Source organism: Nelumbo nucifera, chromosome 3, assembly GCF_055504915.1.
Source record: "Nelumbo nucifera cultivar China Antique chromosome 3, China Antique-T2T, whole genome shotgun sequence".
Taxonomy (NCBI): Eukaryota; Viridiplantae; Streptophyta; class Magnoliopsida; order Proteales; family Nelumbonaceae; genus Nelumbo; species Nelumbo nucifera.
The window spans coordinates 26910512-26928065 of record NC_142651.1 but is presented as its reverse complement, the minus strand read 5'-3'; the positions used below and the strand labels follow the sequence as shown (position 1 = coordinate 26928065).

The window sequence follows — 17554 nt, the reverse complement described above, 5'->3', positions numbered from 1 at the left end:
TTGGGATTGATGATGATTTCTCTGATGAGATTTCTCATAAATCACTAATTCCTAAGATCATTGATTTCTTAAAAATTAGAGAAAGTGCCATATGCTGCCATGTGAGTCGATTTCTTAGAAATTGGTTATGAATTTGCTTGATAGTGATTATTACCAGTGGTTTTTCTTTTATGGGAACTAGTTCCTCTATTCATGTCATACGCCACATCCTAAAAAAACGGCCTGAAGAGATCATCAAAATGGTGATTTCTCTTTTTCAACTTGATTTTAATAATAGATTTCTAAGTGATTTGCTGATTTCTAAAAAATCTGCCAACCAAATAGCAAAATAGTCAATGATGTGGCACCAATTTATAAGAAATTGGTATTGGTCCCAAACACCACCTAAAATAATGTTTCTTGAGTCATCATTATTATGTGGAACATTAAATTTTGAAAAAGTTAACAGCTTTTCTATATGTTATATCCTTGTTATAAAGAAAATATATTAAAAATAAAGTCAAAGCACTTTATATGCTCAGTTAGCATGCATCTCAAATCAAATTCCAAATGGGATTTTGTGTTTTTCCAAAAAAGAAAAGAAAGCATAATTCAAGGTTCAAAATATTGATATAGGCTAAATGGGGGCATATCAACCTGTATCTTTAGTCGCTTTTTATTTATTTATTTATTTTTTTAGTTTTTTTTTCAAACTAGTTCAGGGGGTTGGTTTAAGGTCTGCCTATCCCCTAAAATAGCTTAGACCCCAAAGCACTTAGGGGTTGTTTGGCAAGTCTTTTTGGGAAGATCTTCTGGTGATAGTAAAAAACAACGCATTGAGCTTTTGCATTAAGATCTAAGTAGCCTGAAAGCCTATTTGGTTAAGGCATGTCTTTCCATGCATCTTTTCTACGCAAAGATGAATAGAAAAAAAATGCAAAAGCTCCATTTCGAGTTTCCCAAAATTGTCCATTTTGGGATTCTCGCGTCTTTTTAAGGCATCGGCTTTTGGTGGATAGATCTATTGCAAACTAAATAGGAAAAGACCGAATCGCACTCTATTGAGCTTGTAAATAGCCAACAAACCATGCGGAAAGATGCGCCAAACAAGGCCTTAGTATAGGGGTGCATTGGACAGAGGGTCACCAATACGATACATATCGACTAATATGCCCTAATACATGACGAAATTTTAATCCTTGGCATTAGACCTATTCATGGGCTAGGCTAGGTTGGGATTGGGCTTTGCCTATGTATCAATAGAATACATTTAGGCCCGAGCCCAAACCTAGCCTGACCATTGGGCCTAGGTCTTGAGCTTGAGCTTGGCCCTCATATAAAGCCCGAAGCTTGGGCCTAAGACTCTGCCCGATCAAAAATTCAAAAAGAGATTTTTTTATTTAATAAAAAGATGTTTTATTTATATTAAAATCCCTCAAAACTCAAAAATAACAAAAGATCTCACTATTAGTTGAAAAAGGAGAAGAGAAACACAATAAAATATTGTATATATAATTTTTATTAAATAAAGTATGTTTTTATTATATAATATATATTATTAAGTCAGGCTCAGGCTTGGGTCGGGCTTTTTTTGAGAAAGCCCAAGCCTGATCTTAAAAAAGGTTGGGCCCGATGTTTTAGGCCCAATCCCAAGCCTCTGGGCCTAAAATAATGTCCAAGCCCGATTTAGAACGAGTCGGGCTAGGCTGGCCCATCGGGCTACCTAGCCCATGAACAGGTCTACTTGGCATAATCAGGGGGTGGTGTACGACACACATGAATCTAGGTGAAATAGAATGCTTGTGAAACACAATATTCCTAAACATCCTCTACATTCATAGAACCATTAATATGTTAGTATTTATTTAAATTATTTAGAAATATATGATTTAATTTAAAATATTATACATTAGATCCATAAGAATGTGGCAGATTCGTAAATCCAATAGGCCAAGAGACAATCATATGCAACTGTTATATTTTAATTACTCAATCTATTTCTATGTTTTATCATTTTTACATTTGTATTATTGTATAGTACTAAGAAAAATAAGTAAATTTAATCTTAAATTTTTCATAGAAAAAAATAATCTTAAATTCTTAATATGGTAGCCAATTGCTACAAAAAAATCTTAAAAATTAGTAAATTAAATTAGTTTTGTTTTTAATTTTTTTAGTTCCACATATAATATTTATGTTGTTATATACTATAAGTTAAATAATTATTGGTTTACAAAAATATATAATCTTAATTTAAAAATTAAAATTATATCAGATCCATTAGAATTTCTAAGATTCACATCATAGCATATATAACTTATAAATTTTAATTACTAAAATAATGTTCTCTTTTATTATTTTTATTTCAATAATTTACCAAAATTTTAAAAAATCATAGATTGACATAATTTGTTGATGGAACAAGAGATTTGAGAAATTATTTATGGATCTATCTTATAGTTCTTTCCTACCATGAAAATAATTCAGAATAGATAATTTTTATGACTTTTTTATTTTCTGGTTCTTTTTTTTTTTTTGGGGGGGGGGGGGCGGGGGCGGGGGCGGGGGGTGGATAGGAATGGCAACCCTGACCTCGATTTTGAAACTAATCTTCATCCTTGTCCCCAATCTCTAATCCCTACTGGGGTAAAAGTTGTCCTCCATCCTCGATCCCCGATGGAGATGGTTTTCCCGCAGGGACCTGAATCTCTGAAATGTTTTTAGTTAATAATATTTTTTGAAAAATAAATATACTTAAAATAAATAAAAAAAATATATAAACAATGTTTTAAATATGCTTTGATATATACAAATAATATAAAAATATAAAATATAAATAATATCATATATATAATAAAACATATTTAATATAAATCCTTGACCTCGAGCCCGATCAGAGATCCCTATTAATCCTCATCCCCGTCCCCTCCCCACCAAAGCAATCGCCATCCCCAACCCGATGGGGTCAAGGAAGTTGGGTCCTTGTCAGGGATGGGGAAACTTGTCATCTTTAGGGGGGACCATGGGTCTGCTAGTGTAATTAAAACCATCATAAGTCTGACAACAAATCAATGTGTCTTTGCATTTCAAACACCAAATATACAAATCTTTTAAATATATTGGAGGATGAAATAAAAATGCATTCTTCTTCTCCTTCTCCTTCTTTTACTTGAGTCCAGTCAAAGTTTATCAATACACATGTTAGTGCATCACATGTAATGTATTGATTTCGAGGGTCACCGATACGCTAATTACTAGGATCTGGGAGGTATATTTGATGCTTAATACCCTTCCCAATGGTGTTTAGGTTTAAAGTTTAACACATGGAACATATTGCATGGATAAGTATCAACCCTTGTAAACGTGTGATGCATATAATTTTTTGTGTATCATGCGTACCAATACTTTAAATTAATCTTGATTCCAAATTTCCAATAAATTTTTTTCCATTTTTTTATAGCTCAGTTTGGAAGGAGTACAAATGCAAATATGTAGAGTGCAAAACCTTATATTTTGTATTATTTTGCATGCATTTGCACTGTACATATTTGTCTTTGTACTCTTTCAAAACTGAGCCTAAGGAAAAAGGCCTATCATTAGTGAGATGGAGACCAAATTCCCAATGTTTGATTTTTTTTATTTATTAATCATTCGTGTTCAATTTTTGGGTATAAAACCGTTTATGTTCAACTGATGTATATTTTGGGGTTTCAATCACAGAAATATGTAGTTTAGTAAAGTTGTTTTTGAAAGGTAAAATTATATTTTATTCATAATTATTTGAATCTTAAATCTTATGTTATTAGGTTATTATGTTATTGATGTATTTATAAAATTTATAATTTTTTAATGCATTCAAATATATCAATATCTTTCTATTATATTCATAATTATTGAATGCATATCCATATTCCAAACTATATAATGTAAATTGCCATATTTGATATTTGATAGAAATATGATCATTTCACATCTGTTTGAAACTCAAATATTGTCTTGTGGTACCCTTAAATTTTCTGACAATTGACATTGCCATTAAATGCTAACAGAAGAAAATGAAATGTCGAATTTATCCTCCACTATTCCTCAATTTTCATACCCTATTTCACCATCTGCCTCTACTCTCTCTCCATTCTCAAACCTCCCCCTCCCCCTACGCCTCTGGTCTCTCTCTCTTTCTTTCTCCATTCTTAGACTTCCCCTCCACCTCTTAAATAATTGTGGGGATCCTTGTGGATCGAGCTGCAATGAATAATCCCCATATGTCGGATCGTTTGGGATCTTTAAAGATCAACCTCACGTTGCTTTCTAGCATTGATTTAGTGGGATCATCGGCGATGATGAAACAAGGGCGATAGCCACTGGCGAAGAGCTCCCTCCCTCTCTTTCTCCCCTTCGTTCTCTCTCTCTCTCTCTCTCTCCTCCATTCCCTCTCGCCCCTGTTTCAAAAGCTGGTGGTGATGATTTTAGAACAGACCATGGATGTTTTGTTGAAAGCTAACCAAGCACCCAACCACTATTACATGGCCTCCAGAGCTTACTCGAGTGGTCTCGGTGTGGTCTACGATAACACCACAGCTACGGCCATTTTATAGTATAGAGACAATTACACCCCTCCGTCGTCTCTTTCCATGTCGTCCCTCCCTCCTTACAACGACACAGAGGCAACAACCAGCTTCACCACCCGCTTCAGGAGATTGGCAAGCAAAGAACATTCCATCGACGTTCCGTTAACCGTCGACACTCGCGTTTATACAACCATCTCTGTCAACACTTTGCCCTGCGCTAGTGACTCCTGCGGTGGTCCCATTAGAAGCTGACTCTTTGCCAGCATGAACAACATTAGCTTCGTGACTCCATCGATCGACATTCTTGAAGCATACTACAGGATGATTCGTGGGGTTTACACAACTGATTTTCCCAACGACCCACCTTACTATTTCAACTTCACCGCTGACAACTTGCCGATTGATAAATTGTAATTACCCACAACTCATGCCATGTCTTCTAATTCTACGGTACCTACTAATTCTAATAGAGAGTCCAAAAGACTGAAATACTTCTGCTAATACAAGGGAAATGGAGAGACAGGATGGATGGAGAGCGGCAAACCAAGAGATTTTACTCCGATTCATTCATAGGTACCGTCGTCGTTTCTAATAACGTCGGTGGTAATCAAAAAGCTGATGTATCATGGTGGTGGGAAGGGTTGATCCCGGAGTTGTTGGCCTTGATATTTGTTCGAATCCTGAAAGACCAATTGGTTTGAGTGATTCCTCTTGTTTGCAAATCCTGGTGAGAAGTCGTTGCCGAACCCTACTGTTGGACTGACATTGACGTCGAGCAATGGTGCCACCATGTAACCACTCGATCTCATCAATCAGATGTTCGCAGGTTTGTCCGTCATAGCAAGGTGACCCTTCGTTGACTCTCCGCCTACAAGCTTGGCGACTCTGGATTCTCCTTTGTAGACAACTGGTAATTAACTCCATTTTCCCCCTCTGTTTCATCTCTTGTTCAAAGGGGCTTCTGATGCCGCCGCCCAGAGGAAGAATAGAGAGAGAAAGAGAGATGGGAGTTTGGAGGGGGTTGTCACTGCCATCGCCGTCACACTGAGGAAGGAGGGTGCAAGCACAGTTCAATGTTGGTGGTGGTGCTCTATTTCCAAGCTAATTACAGAGACCAACAAGGGGAAGAAGAAGAAGATAGAAGGATAGGTGGGGAGAGAGAGATGATCGAAGGTGAAGGATGGTCGAAGCAAGTTGTAACGATGAGGGGGAGGACAAGGGTCCTTGAATCCATCCGTATAAACAAAAATCAAAGGAGAAAAAAAAGGCATGGAAGTCTGAAGATTCCAGTTTTCTCGAAGCGTTGGAAATCCAGACCAACGTTCAGATCTGTTGTGGTGAATGGTGGGTATTGATCAATGTTGTGTAATCACCAAACTTTTGCTGTTCGGAAGTTGCAGTGGCCACCGTCACTTGCGACAATGATACTAAAATCACCACCACCGCTGCAACTTCCAACAGCAACGGTAAACAAGTAAGGATATTTTAGGAATTTTAAAATAATTACCACTCATGTGATGTCACATGTGAATGGAGTGTGACAGAAAATTAATGGCATTGGAGGTTTTAGACAGTTGTCAGAAAACTTAAGGGTACTGTAAGACAATATCTAAACAGTAAAGGTACAATTTGTTAATTTCATGAAAAGTAGAGGTATAAGAGATTTACCCTTTTTTTTGAGATTGAGAGCGACAGTTAATATGTATATTAGATTTTTGTATAGTATTATTGTGGTGAGATTGAGAGCGACGTGCGAATGTTATTATTTATTATTTTACTAGTGAGGACTTTAGCAATGCATGAGTTTTGTTAAGCAAAAGTTAGAAATACATAAGAGTATATAATTGTTTTATATTTTAATTTTTTAATACTCGATCTGATTGAACTTGACATGAATTGGTTGGTTTTCTAGCATTTTCGATCGGCTTTGGTTTAGCAACTTTCTAACCCGACCAAGTTAGGTCAGTTTTGGTTTGGTCATTTGTAAACAAACCAAAACTGAACCGACCCAATTATATATATATTATAAATACAATTTTTTTTTTAATACGGGAAATGAGAAAATTCCCATATTTCTTAGCCTAAAATATTTTTATCATAAATTTATTTTTTAATAATTCCACTGTAATTTATTAAATTAAAATAAAGTTAACCCTTTTGAACAAACAAATCAAACCGAAAATGGACCCAAACCGATACAACCTGAGTTGGTGGGTTTTCACTAATGGTCAATCGATTTCGGGTGACACACTCCCAACTTGACCAAGTCAATTTGGTTAGCGAAATAGCCTGCAACAAAATTGAACCAATCCTTGAACACGCCTAATTTCAGCTAAATTAATAGTCTAATCTCTAATAAACAACAATAGTTTAATCTCCAATAATTATTGAAATTTTGTAGAAAAATACACAATTGTTGAAAATAAATTTATAATGAAAATACATTAGATATCTAATAAAAATATAATAATTACAAAAATACAATAAATACTAAAAATATATTAAATTAGTCAATAAATCGTGTAATATCAAAAAATAGCTTAATCTCTAATAAATATTAATCAATAAATTATAAAAAATACATATTTACTAAAAATAAATTTATAACAAAAATGGAATATGATAAATTAAATTTCAAAAGTTAAATAATAATTGTTTAATCTCCAATATTTATTGAAAATTTTCTATTAAATAACAGAACAAAAATAGATTTATAAATAATTATTGGAAACAAATTTATCAACAAATACAATAAACAACTACTAAAAATAAAATAAATATTAATTTAGTATATATAAATATATAATGAATGTACACTATTATTGTAAAATTATTACTAATAAATATTAAATTTTTAAAGTTATTTTCTGTAATTATTAATTGATATAATTGAAATTAGTTGTTTGCAATATTATTTAGTTATTTAAATAATATTTTTATTTAAATTTAAAATATTAATTATTTATTAAATTTAATAATCCATAAAATTATAATTAGTACTTTTATTACATCATTCGCTATTAATTTTGTAAAATATTAAATTATTATTAATATGATTGTTATGAAATCTATTATAATTAATTTTCTAATTTTAAGAAATTTTTTACATAATTTCGTTATTTTAATTATTTAAAATTTAGTCATGTTAAATATTTAAGTAATATCTAAAATATTTAAAAATTTTCACTATTTGAAATTTATTTATTTTAAAAATTAATATGCAGTATTAAATATTTTGTTGTACAATTATTTAGCTATTTTCAATGTTTTGTTATTTAATATATTTAGTTGTTGAAAAATTTAAATAAATTTTATTTTTTTAATGTTAAATTTTTATTGTTTGAATAACATTTAATTTGAATAATTCTTAAAATTGTAATTTATATTGTTACTACATAAATTGATAATAATTTTGTAAAAATATAAAATTATTAATAATATGAATATTATTAAATCTATTATAATTAATTTTTGTGTTTTGAATTAATATTTTAAAGTTAGTATATAATTTTGTTATAATATTTAAATAATTCTAAAATTTTTTAATTGAAAATGTCCTTAGATACATGTAGATAAAAGGTTGGGGAGAGGATAAATAGGAATTAGAGATAGTTTAGGAGTTAATTTCTCTATTAAATTAGTGATAATTTAAGAGATAAATGGGAATGAGAGGTAATTTAGGAGATAAATAAGAATTAGAGACAATTTAGGAGAAAGTAGAGGAAAGTAGTGCTACTTAGCTAAATATTAGAAAAACATATCCATTTTTTATTATGATTGTAAGAAATAGTTAAGCATATGTTTGATTGATAATTATATAGAATTAAAAAGTAAAAAATTCAGAAAAATAGAAAATTAAAAAAGAGGATTTAGTAAAAAAAGACATGGTGAGGTGGACTGTCTTAATATATATATATATATATAATGACACGTGTAGGGTTGATATCCTTGATGGTTTGATGGCCGAACCGAACCGACAACCAACTACTGAGGGTTACTGGTGAGACTTCGGAAAGGAGTAGAGAGCATTCCAGTTCCAGCAATAATACTAGGTAAAGGAGAAGAACGAGAACAAGGAGAGGGAGAAGGCTGAGGAGTGAGAAGGAAGGGTATCAGTCCGAGCAAGACACTTATACCCATCCAGATCCAGGTGCTTGCATTTTCTTCCTCTTCTTCTTCTTCTTCTCAGATAAACCGGGAATCTGTCCTTATGTTACCTCTCTCTCTCACGCACGAACACACACCCACGTCATTCTTCTCCCTGTTTCTCCCTTTGTGAACTGCGTACAAAACAGAGGCTTTGTCCCTTTTATTTTTGTTTGCTTTCCTCTGCAATTTCACAGACACACGTCCTCCCTCCCGTTTCTCTCTTTTTTATGTTTCTGTTGCATAACATTATAACAGGGGCTCTGCCCCCTTCATTCTTTTGGCTATTTACCTGAACTTATTTGATTACCGATTAGTTGATTACTCTCTCCTCTCCCGGATTTCTATGATCTGCTTCAACTGGGAAACAGACTAATTGATTAAAAAGAACTAGGCAAGCTAACTATTAATTTCCCATTTTGTATTAAAATTCATGACCTAGCTTCCCTTTGTTCTTTGATAACTACGAAAGAACTTATTGATAATGGCTCCAGCAGCCCACTTGCCTCATCTAACCGTTTCTTTCTCTGTAAAAAACGGCCTTTGTTTGGAGTCTAGTTTGCAAATTGTTAGCGCGTTGCATCTATTAACACATTATGACCATAAAAATAAAATTTTTTCAATCTTCTTACAATGAATTGCTTGAATTCCACAACTGCATTGCATAACTAGGACGGTTGCCGCAATAAAACTATAAAAGATGAGCTGTAGATCCCTGATACTCTGTCTGACTGGAATTATGAATTCTGAAAGTACTAGTGGTGAGAATTGAGAAAGGAAGAAAGAAGAGGGAGCACAGAAAAAGAGGGAGAAGGAAAGAGAGACCAATGTTACTCAGTCACAGAACCCCTCTATTTATTTATTACCTGAACGGAAATTGTAAAAGGGTTTCAAACGAGATTACCCTAGTGAAAAGTTAATTACCAATCAAAAGGAGGTCAGCTCATTCGTTTGAAAAGCTCCTTATCTGATCTCATCTTCCCATCCATTTTCTATTCTTTTTTTTTTTTTCTTCTTTTTTCTTTTTCTTTCCTTGTTCTAGCTGAAGTGGCTTAAAAACTTGAAAGGCTCCAAACTATACTTCCTTTGGAAAATTTGGAAAGACCAGTTTAAGTATTGCATTGTTGATTGGAAGAGGGCTGGATGCAAGACACATCAGACAGGTCAGAAACATTCCATCTGGGCAAATGGTGGTGGAATTCCAGTCAAGAGACTAGCAGTCTATGGAGGAAGACAGTTGCAGCTAGGTATTTTGGTCGGAAGCTAGCAGCCCAACACATATAAGGCTATGATATAGTTGTGCTTCTTATCTATCAAAAAAAGAAAAAAAGATATAGTTGTGCTTCTTTCATTCAAGGATTACACATAAAGTGGTTTATTGATCTAATATTTGTTTTGGGAATATTCATTTTGGCATTAGAGTGAGAAAGTTGAACCCTTTCCTCACGGAGGCAAAGCATATTCTCAATATTGGCATGAGGAGTCACAAGAGAGTGCTCCTACACTTGTAACCTTGGCCCAAGGTTGAGGACATCTTGGGCTTTGTTTGGGTGCAAGTCTTGAGACTCTTGATGCAACTATCGAGTGAAGAGGTGGCTTGTAAGAGCAAGGATTTGTGCATGTGTTTCCTAGAGGTAGATAAATCACCACCCTCTGTGTGGTCTACGGAATGCATCATAACCAACAATGCCATGTTTGTTGTCATGATATGTTCAGAGATTAGAGAGGAAAGAATGGGGACCCTTGAGAATTTCAAAGTAGCTATGCTGATTGATATTGACCTGACCCATAGATGCTTGGTAGGATAGTTGGTGGAGGAGATGAAGCAACTATCTGCCACTGTTGAGAAGAGACGTGAGGATCTAATCAAGGAGCAGGTGGAGAACATTTTTGGGGAAGCCGAAAGACAACCAACGTAGGAGGAACCATGGTGCATTGCACAACATAGAAGAGGGAGAAAAGAAGAATAATCTAGGGATCCTTCAAGGGTTAATGGAAAGGAATCTTTTGGGGTATTTTGAAATTTGAATGTGGAAGATGGGGATGTGGTGTTTGTTTACATGATTGTTGTCAGGTGGTTGAATGCCTAACACAAAGAGTTATTGGGTCGGTTTGGTGGACTTCATAGGCAATCCCTGGCCCATAATTCAGATCTTTTGAGCTAAAATTACCTAGGCCGATTTGCTTTAGAGAGCTGATTTTATTCCATTAAATTAGACTAGGGAATTAGAGGGGAAGGCAAAAGTATTGCTTACCACAAAGAGGATATCTATGAGCTTCTCAAAGGATGAAGAAGATGAATATGAAGTGACATTTGCAGGGGAAAGCTCTAGGACACAAAGTGTGGGGCGAGAGGAAGTGGTCAAGTCTCATTTGAACTGCTAAGAAATGGGAGTTCAAAGTGGGGGCATCTCCAATAGAAGTTAGGGCTTTGGTGGTGTGCCTAGCTACTTTGTAGGGGGAGATCATCCAAGCTGAAAAGTGATAGGCCCCCAATTAACCTTACGTATGCCAGGAAGGGGAAAGGTCAGCTTTCGGCTAAGGGGGGAAATAATTGAACATGGGGGCAATTATGGCTGGAGGGAATAAGGAGAGTCTTGAGGCATTTATAGCTATGTCAGTTAGGAATAAGAAGAGTGTGGGCATTTATAACTTGGCCAGTTGGGCATTTATTGAGGGAGTTAGTTATGCTGTAAGAAGAGTATAAGAAGGGGCTTTGGGGGATGGGGGAGATAGGCTTTTGTTGAGTGAAGAATACTGTGAGTGATTGGGAGAGCCGGCGGTCTCTCGAAGAACCAACCAACTGTTAATGTTCTTCTTTTCTTCTGAATGAATACCGGTTCCTTTGTTGATGTTTTAGTTGTGTGAATTCTGTTGAGTTTGAGAATTGTGTGTCAAGTTTCTGGGACATAACAGTGGTATCTGAGTGCGTCTTTCCTCGGCCATGGTGACAGCTAAGGAAGTGGCATTGCAGGTGGAGGGTTTCGAAGAATGCTTGATTTCTCTGCATTCTGAAGTGGAAGGCTTACGTGATGCGATAACAGTTGGACTTTCGAAGATCTCGTCTCTGGAAGGAAGCGTTCAAGATCTGGTGTGACGTTTTGATCTGTTGCTTCAGTAATAGGCCTATTCAGCTCCTTTGTCTACGACTGACATTGGTTCTTCTTTAGTCACATCGAGTTGTGCGGCTGACAAAGGGAAGAGTGCGGCATTTCTGACGTATTCCTTGATGCCGGTGTCGGAACATACTCCTAATTCACTTCCTCGGAAGTTGGAGTTACCTAATTTTGATGGGGAAAATCCAGACGGCTGGCTTTTTCGTGCGGAGCGCTATTTTGAGATTAATGGATTGCTTCCGGCAGTGCGTCTGCGAGCTGCAGTTGTCTGTTTAGAGGGCGATGCATTGGCGTGGTATTACCGGGAAGTTGGTCGGCGACCTTTTCGTGGTTGGACAGAATTCAAAGAGCTTCTCCTTGAACGTTTTCGATTGACTCAGGAGGGTAATTTACAGGAGCAGCTCTTCTCGTTACATCAGTCTTCTACTGTTAAGGGATATCGTCACCAATTCGAGGTGCTCTCCGCTCCCTTACGTGACCTGCCGGAATTAGTCCTTGAAGCAGCATTTGTTAATGGGTTGCACGACCCTTTCCTGAACGGTGCCATGAAGCAGGGTGACTGGTATAGAACCAAAGACTTGGTACCTAAGGGCTCTGATTGGATTGTCAATGAAATGAAGAAATCTGGTCTTCGAGGCCGTGGTGGAGATGGTTTTCCATCTGGCCTGAAGTGGTCTTTCATGCCAAAAGTATCTGATGGCCGTCCTTCTTATCTTGTTGTCAATGCTGATGAGAGTGAGCCAAGAACATGTAAGGACAGAGAAATTATGCGCCATGACCCACATAAACTACTAGAGGGTTGCCTGATTGCAGGGGTTGGTATGCGGGCCACTGCTGCTTATATCTACATAAGGGGAGAGTATGTAAATGAGCGGAAAAACCTTGAGAAGGCAAGGAGGGAGGCTTATCAAGCTGGACTTTTGGGAAAAAATGCAAGTGGATCTGGATATGATTTTGATGTTCATATCCACTATGGGGCTGATGCTTACATTTGTGGAGAAGAGACGGTGTTGTTGGAAAGCCTTGAAGGAAAACAAGGAAAACCAAGGTTGAAGCCTCCTTTTCCAGCTAATGCAGGGCTATATGGATGTCCAACAACTGTTACAAATGTTGAAACTGTGGCTGTTTCCCCCACCATTTCAAGGCGTGGTCCTGAATGGTTTGCTAGTTTTGGCAGGAAGAACAATTCTGGGACAAAGCTATTTTGTGTCTCAGGCCACGTGAATCAGCCTTGTACAGTTGAAGGGGAGATGAGTATTCCATTGAAGGAGCTGATAGAGAGGCACTGTGGAGGAGTTAGAGGTGGATGGGATAATTTTCTTACAGTGATACCAGGAGGTTCTTCTGTCCACTGATTCCAAAGCACATATGTGATGATGTGTTGATGGATTATGATGCACTCAAGGCTGTCCAAACGGGTTTAGGGACAGCTGCTGTAATTGTGATGGACAAGTCAGCTGATATTGTGGATGCAATTGCTAGGCTCTCTTACTTCTATAAGCATGAAAGTTGTGGACAGTGCACACCATGCAGGGAGGGGACAGGATGGTTGTGGATGATCGTGGAGAGGCTGAAGGTTGGAAACGTGAAGCTGGAGGAAATAGACATGCTTCAAGAGGTGACAAAGCAGACACAGCATCTATGCATTGGGCGATGCTGCTGCTTGGCCTGTGCAGGGACATACCAGTGCTCGGTGTGCGTCCATCTACTATGCCTGGAGTTAGTGCTTATTCATTGGCAGGGCCTACCTGATTTTGAAGATTCTTGGGAGCCTTTTGACTTGCTTCGAGACCAATTTCCTCATTTTAACCTTGAGGACAAGGTTAGACTTTGGGTGGCGGGTAATGATAGGCCCCCAATTAACTTTACGTATGCCAGGAAGGGGAAAGGTCAGCTTTCGGCTAAGGGGGGAAATAATTGAACATGGGGGCAATTATGGCTGGAGGGAATAAGGAGAGTCTCGAGGCATTTATAGCTATGTCGGTTAGGAATAAGAAGAGTGTGGGCATTTATAACTTGGCCAGCTGGGCATTTATTGAGGGAGTCAGTTATGCTGTAAGAAGAGTATAAGAAGGGGCTTTGGGGGATGGGGGAGATAGGCTTTTGTTGAGTGAAGAATACTGTGAGTGATTGGGAGAGCCGGCGGTCTCTCGAAGAACCGACCAACTGTTAATGTTCTTCTTTTCTTCTGAATGAATACCAGTTCCTTTGTTGATGTTCTAGTTGTGTGAATTCTGCTGTGAGTCTGAGAATTGTGTGTCAAGTTTCTGGGACATAACAAAAAGCAACAGGAGAACCTACTAAGGGGTTATCCTATTACAGAAGAAGATAGCAGTAATACTTGGGTGATGGTCTCTATCAATGAACAAATTGAAGAGAGATCCTCGTTGACGCTAGTTGCGATCCTTGACTAAAGGAGGCAAAGTTCAATAGGTGAAAAGCAATGAAGCGAATAGGCCTAATATGATTCAGCAAGTTCCTTGGGTTGTCTTTTGTTTGTGGTGGTTGAACATATGTTTTAATGGAGAAGGGAAAGGAGAATAAGAAACAAGTGAAGAAATTGTTTCGGATAGCATGGGGGTTGAAGGATGGAGCAATCAGCACTCATTGGGGTTGTAATTCCACTGGCGGAAAATGATCAGTTATGAATAGAGTCAATAGACTCAAAATAATCTCCTAGAACATTTGGGGTTTGGGTTCAAAAAGACAAGGAGATTGGTGGCCAACAATTTTTTGAAAGAGAGAGGTCCAAATGTTGGCTTTTGTAGGAAATGAAGCTACAAAACATGGATTTTCTAGTCATGTGAAACCTATGGGGCTCAAAAGCTTGTGATTGGATCTTTGTCCCTCTGGACAACACGGAAAGTGTGATGGCTATCAGTTTGGATAACAGTTGTTTTTCTTTGGTGGACATAGCAGAAGGAAGATACTCTCTTTTGGTTCATTTACAGTGGCAGCAGAGCAGCATCCTGCTGATCATAGCCACTATCTACAGCTCCATGCAGAATTCTCTAAGGTGTATTCTATGGGAAGAGTTGGACGTAGTTTGTACAAAGTGGGAGGTACCCTGGGTGATTGGAGGAGACTTTAATGCAATCAGAAGCTTAGAGAATAAGCAGGTAGTGCTCGTGCAAATAGAGTACGAGAATGTTTTCAACTTTCATTCAAAGGCGGAAGTTGATTGATCTACCCCTCTTAGGGGCCAAGTTTACTTGGTCCACTAATCAAGATCACCCACCTTGGTATACCTCAGTAGGTTTCTGATTTCTGTAGAACAGGAGGATCTCTTTCCTCACTCAGCCCAAGAACCCAAACCCCTTTCGAACCATATCCCATTGCTTCATGACTGTGAAGGTACGGGCAGAAAATCAATCCCTTTCAGACTTGATCACTGTTAGGCAAGCGGATAGGTGCAAAGAAGAATTTTTGGAGGTGATTTCTGAGATTGACAGAGAAGAGGAGATCAATAGTCTCTGTGAAGATATGAAAGCTAAAAGAGGTAAGTGAAGGAGTTTGATGTGCTAGCATATAGGGAGGAGGTGAAATGGAGGCAATTTTCCAGAATGAATTCGCTGAAGGAAGGGGACAATAACACTGCCTTTTCCCACAAAGTTCCCAATGAGCATCGCAGGTCCAACACAATTAAGAAGATTGTAATAGAAGGGCAGCTTGTCGAACAAATCAGTGAGGTGGAAAGGGCCATTGTGGAATTTTATGTGAAGCTATATATAGTGCCTTGTAAGTCCATACCAAAGCTGGATGGTTTGAATTTTGGTATGCTCACTGATTCACAAGCAGCTGATTTGGAGGCTCCCTTCTCAGAAGTGAAAATGGCTATAGATGATATGGAGGCAGATAATGCCCCTAGGCTCAATGGTTTCATCATCATCTTCTACAAAAAGCATTGTGACTTTATTAAAATGATTTTCTTAAGGTGCTTTTGGAAATTCACCAATCAGCAACTCTTGAAAAGAAGCCTCAATTCCACATTCATTTCATTAATTCTCAAAAAGGTAATTGCAACATAACTCTGGTTAAGAGGGGGATTATTTGGGATTGCATCTAGCAAGAAGGTAAAGAAAAACATGAAACTATCTTTCAGTGAACCAACAAGAATTGACAAAATTTCATTGGGCTCCTTTCCTTCCCATCTCAATAGATAGTTCCATATTGAGTGTGTTAGTACTGCTCCCAAAATATAGATTGAGGAATGTTCTCCGTGGCAGTTGCTGTCCTTACCAACTAGGTAGTTAACACATTAGTGCAACGATGATGGAGAGTTGGCGACGTTGGGTTGCTATCGGCTCCAAGATGTTCGAGCTAGATTACAGTTGTTTCAACAATGACGGTGAATTGGTGATTATAGAACGAGGAAGAGGAGCTTGGATGAAGCTCTCCCTAAATGAATTGGAGGAGAGTTGGACAGTGGATTTTTTAGAGAAGCTTTTGAGCACTCGTATCTGGCCAAGCGGACCTCAACGACGAGTAGACAGAGGAAGGATAACTATTATTTATGCAGCTAAAAAGAAGTGGGGAAGATTCATTAGACTTAGCCATTGGGACGGTGCAGGCATAACATACAACATTTGCATCCCTGAAGAAGGAAACAACTTTGGGTGGAAAACTTTCGCAAACACTCTTAAACCACTTCTCACCAGCAAGGAGGGACCAAAGACGGATACCCCCCTGTTGAAGAACTTTCCAGCTCTTGGAAAAGGCAGAAGCAAAGTAGTGGTGGTCGGAGGACAACCATTTATCTCCATCTTTCACCAGTTTGGACCTTTTGGCGTATGGAAGACAACATTTATATGCACCAAAGAAGAAAGTCTAAACTGGAACGACGTAGAGCTAGGCCTATCAGCAAATCTCCATTCCCCTAATCTATTGCATTTGAAACCCCTAGCCGCAAGTAGGCCGGTGGGATTTGCCCCTTCGAAGGATCTAGTCAACATTTGGACCAGACTAGGTTCTCTACTCATCTACGGAAGGCGTGTGTTGCTTGAGAGATGGTGGTCAACAGTTAATACTGCCCCCAATAGCCTATCCTTTGAAGTATGGGTGACGATCTGTGGCCTTCCATTTCATCTCTGGACTACAGAGGTCTTCAACCTTCTGGAAAGCCTTTGTGGTGGTCTTGACTCTTGAGACTACCGATGCCAGGACAAGGGACCTACAGGAGTTACGTTATGCAAGAAACAAGGTAAGGGGAAGAGGAGTGCATGCTATCCCTCGCTCAGTTCTAATTCTGGACAGCGATGTCTGGTTCTACTATTCGATCGAGATAGAGAAGACAAACCGCTTGTTTGAGGTGGGGAAGACGACTGAGTCACAACTGGGCCTGGTCGAGTTGACTCATCACTCTGATTTAGGTGCACATGGCAAAACGGGAATCATTGCAGCCCCATTTTCCGATTAGAGGATGTTGCATGAGGCTCAAGCTCCTGGAGCTATGGAAGCAAAGTTTACTTCACCCAAGAGGAAACATCGGGAAAAAATCCATTCTAGGAAATTTTGCGGGAATAAGAAAGGAAGTAAACCAGAAAAGGGACACCCCTCTGTCTACTGAAGAAGGTATGAGAGAAACAAATCGCTCTCCAATGCCTCCTAGCTCACCTTTAGAAGATCCGGAGGAGGAGTTAGACTCAGATTCAAGCTCCTACAAGTCCGAAGCTAGCTTCGATGGCCGGGAGGTGGCTCTGGAAAGATCTAAAGCTTTGCTCCCTATGCTTTTGCTCTAGGTGCTTG

General features: G+C 37.9%; 1 protein-coding gene and 1 pseudogene across 1 annotated transcript in view; both read left to right on the top strand.

The window, feature by feature from the left end:
- The first annotated feature begins 8556 nt into the window (after positions 1-8556).
- Positions 8557-17554, top strand: part of LOC104600020 (ubiquitin carboxyl-terminal hydrolase 2-like) — a 38323-nt gene continuing 29325 nt past the window's right edge. The window contains exon 1 of the mRNA XM_010262851.3: positions 8557-8697. The gene's annotated coding sequence lies outside the window, so the exon portion shown is untranslated. The remainder of the gene's footprint in view (positions 8698-17554) is intronic.
- LOC148801061 (NADH dehydrogenase [ubiquinone] flavoprotein 1, mitochondrial pseudogene) lies at positions 11791-13660 on the top strand (annotated as a pseudogene).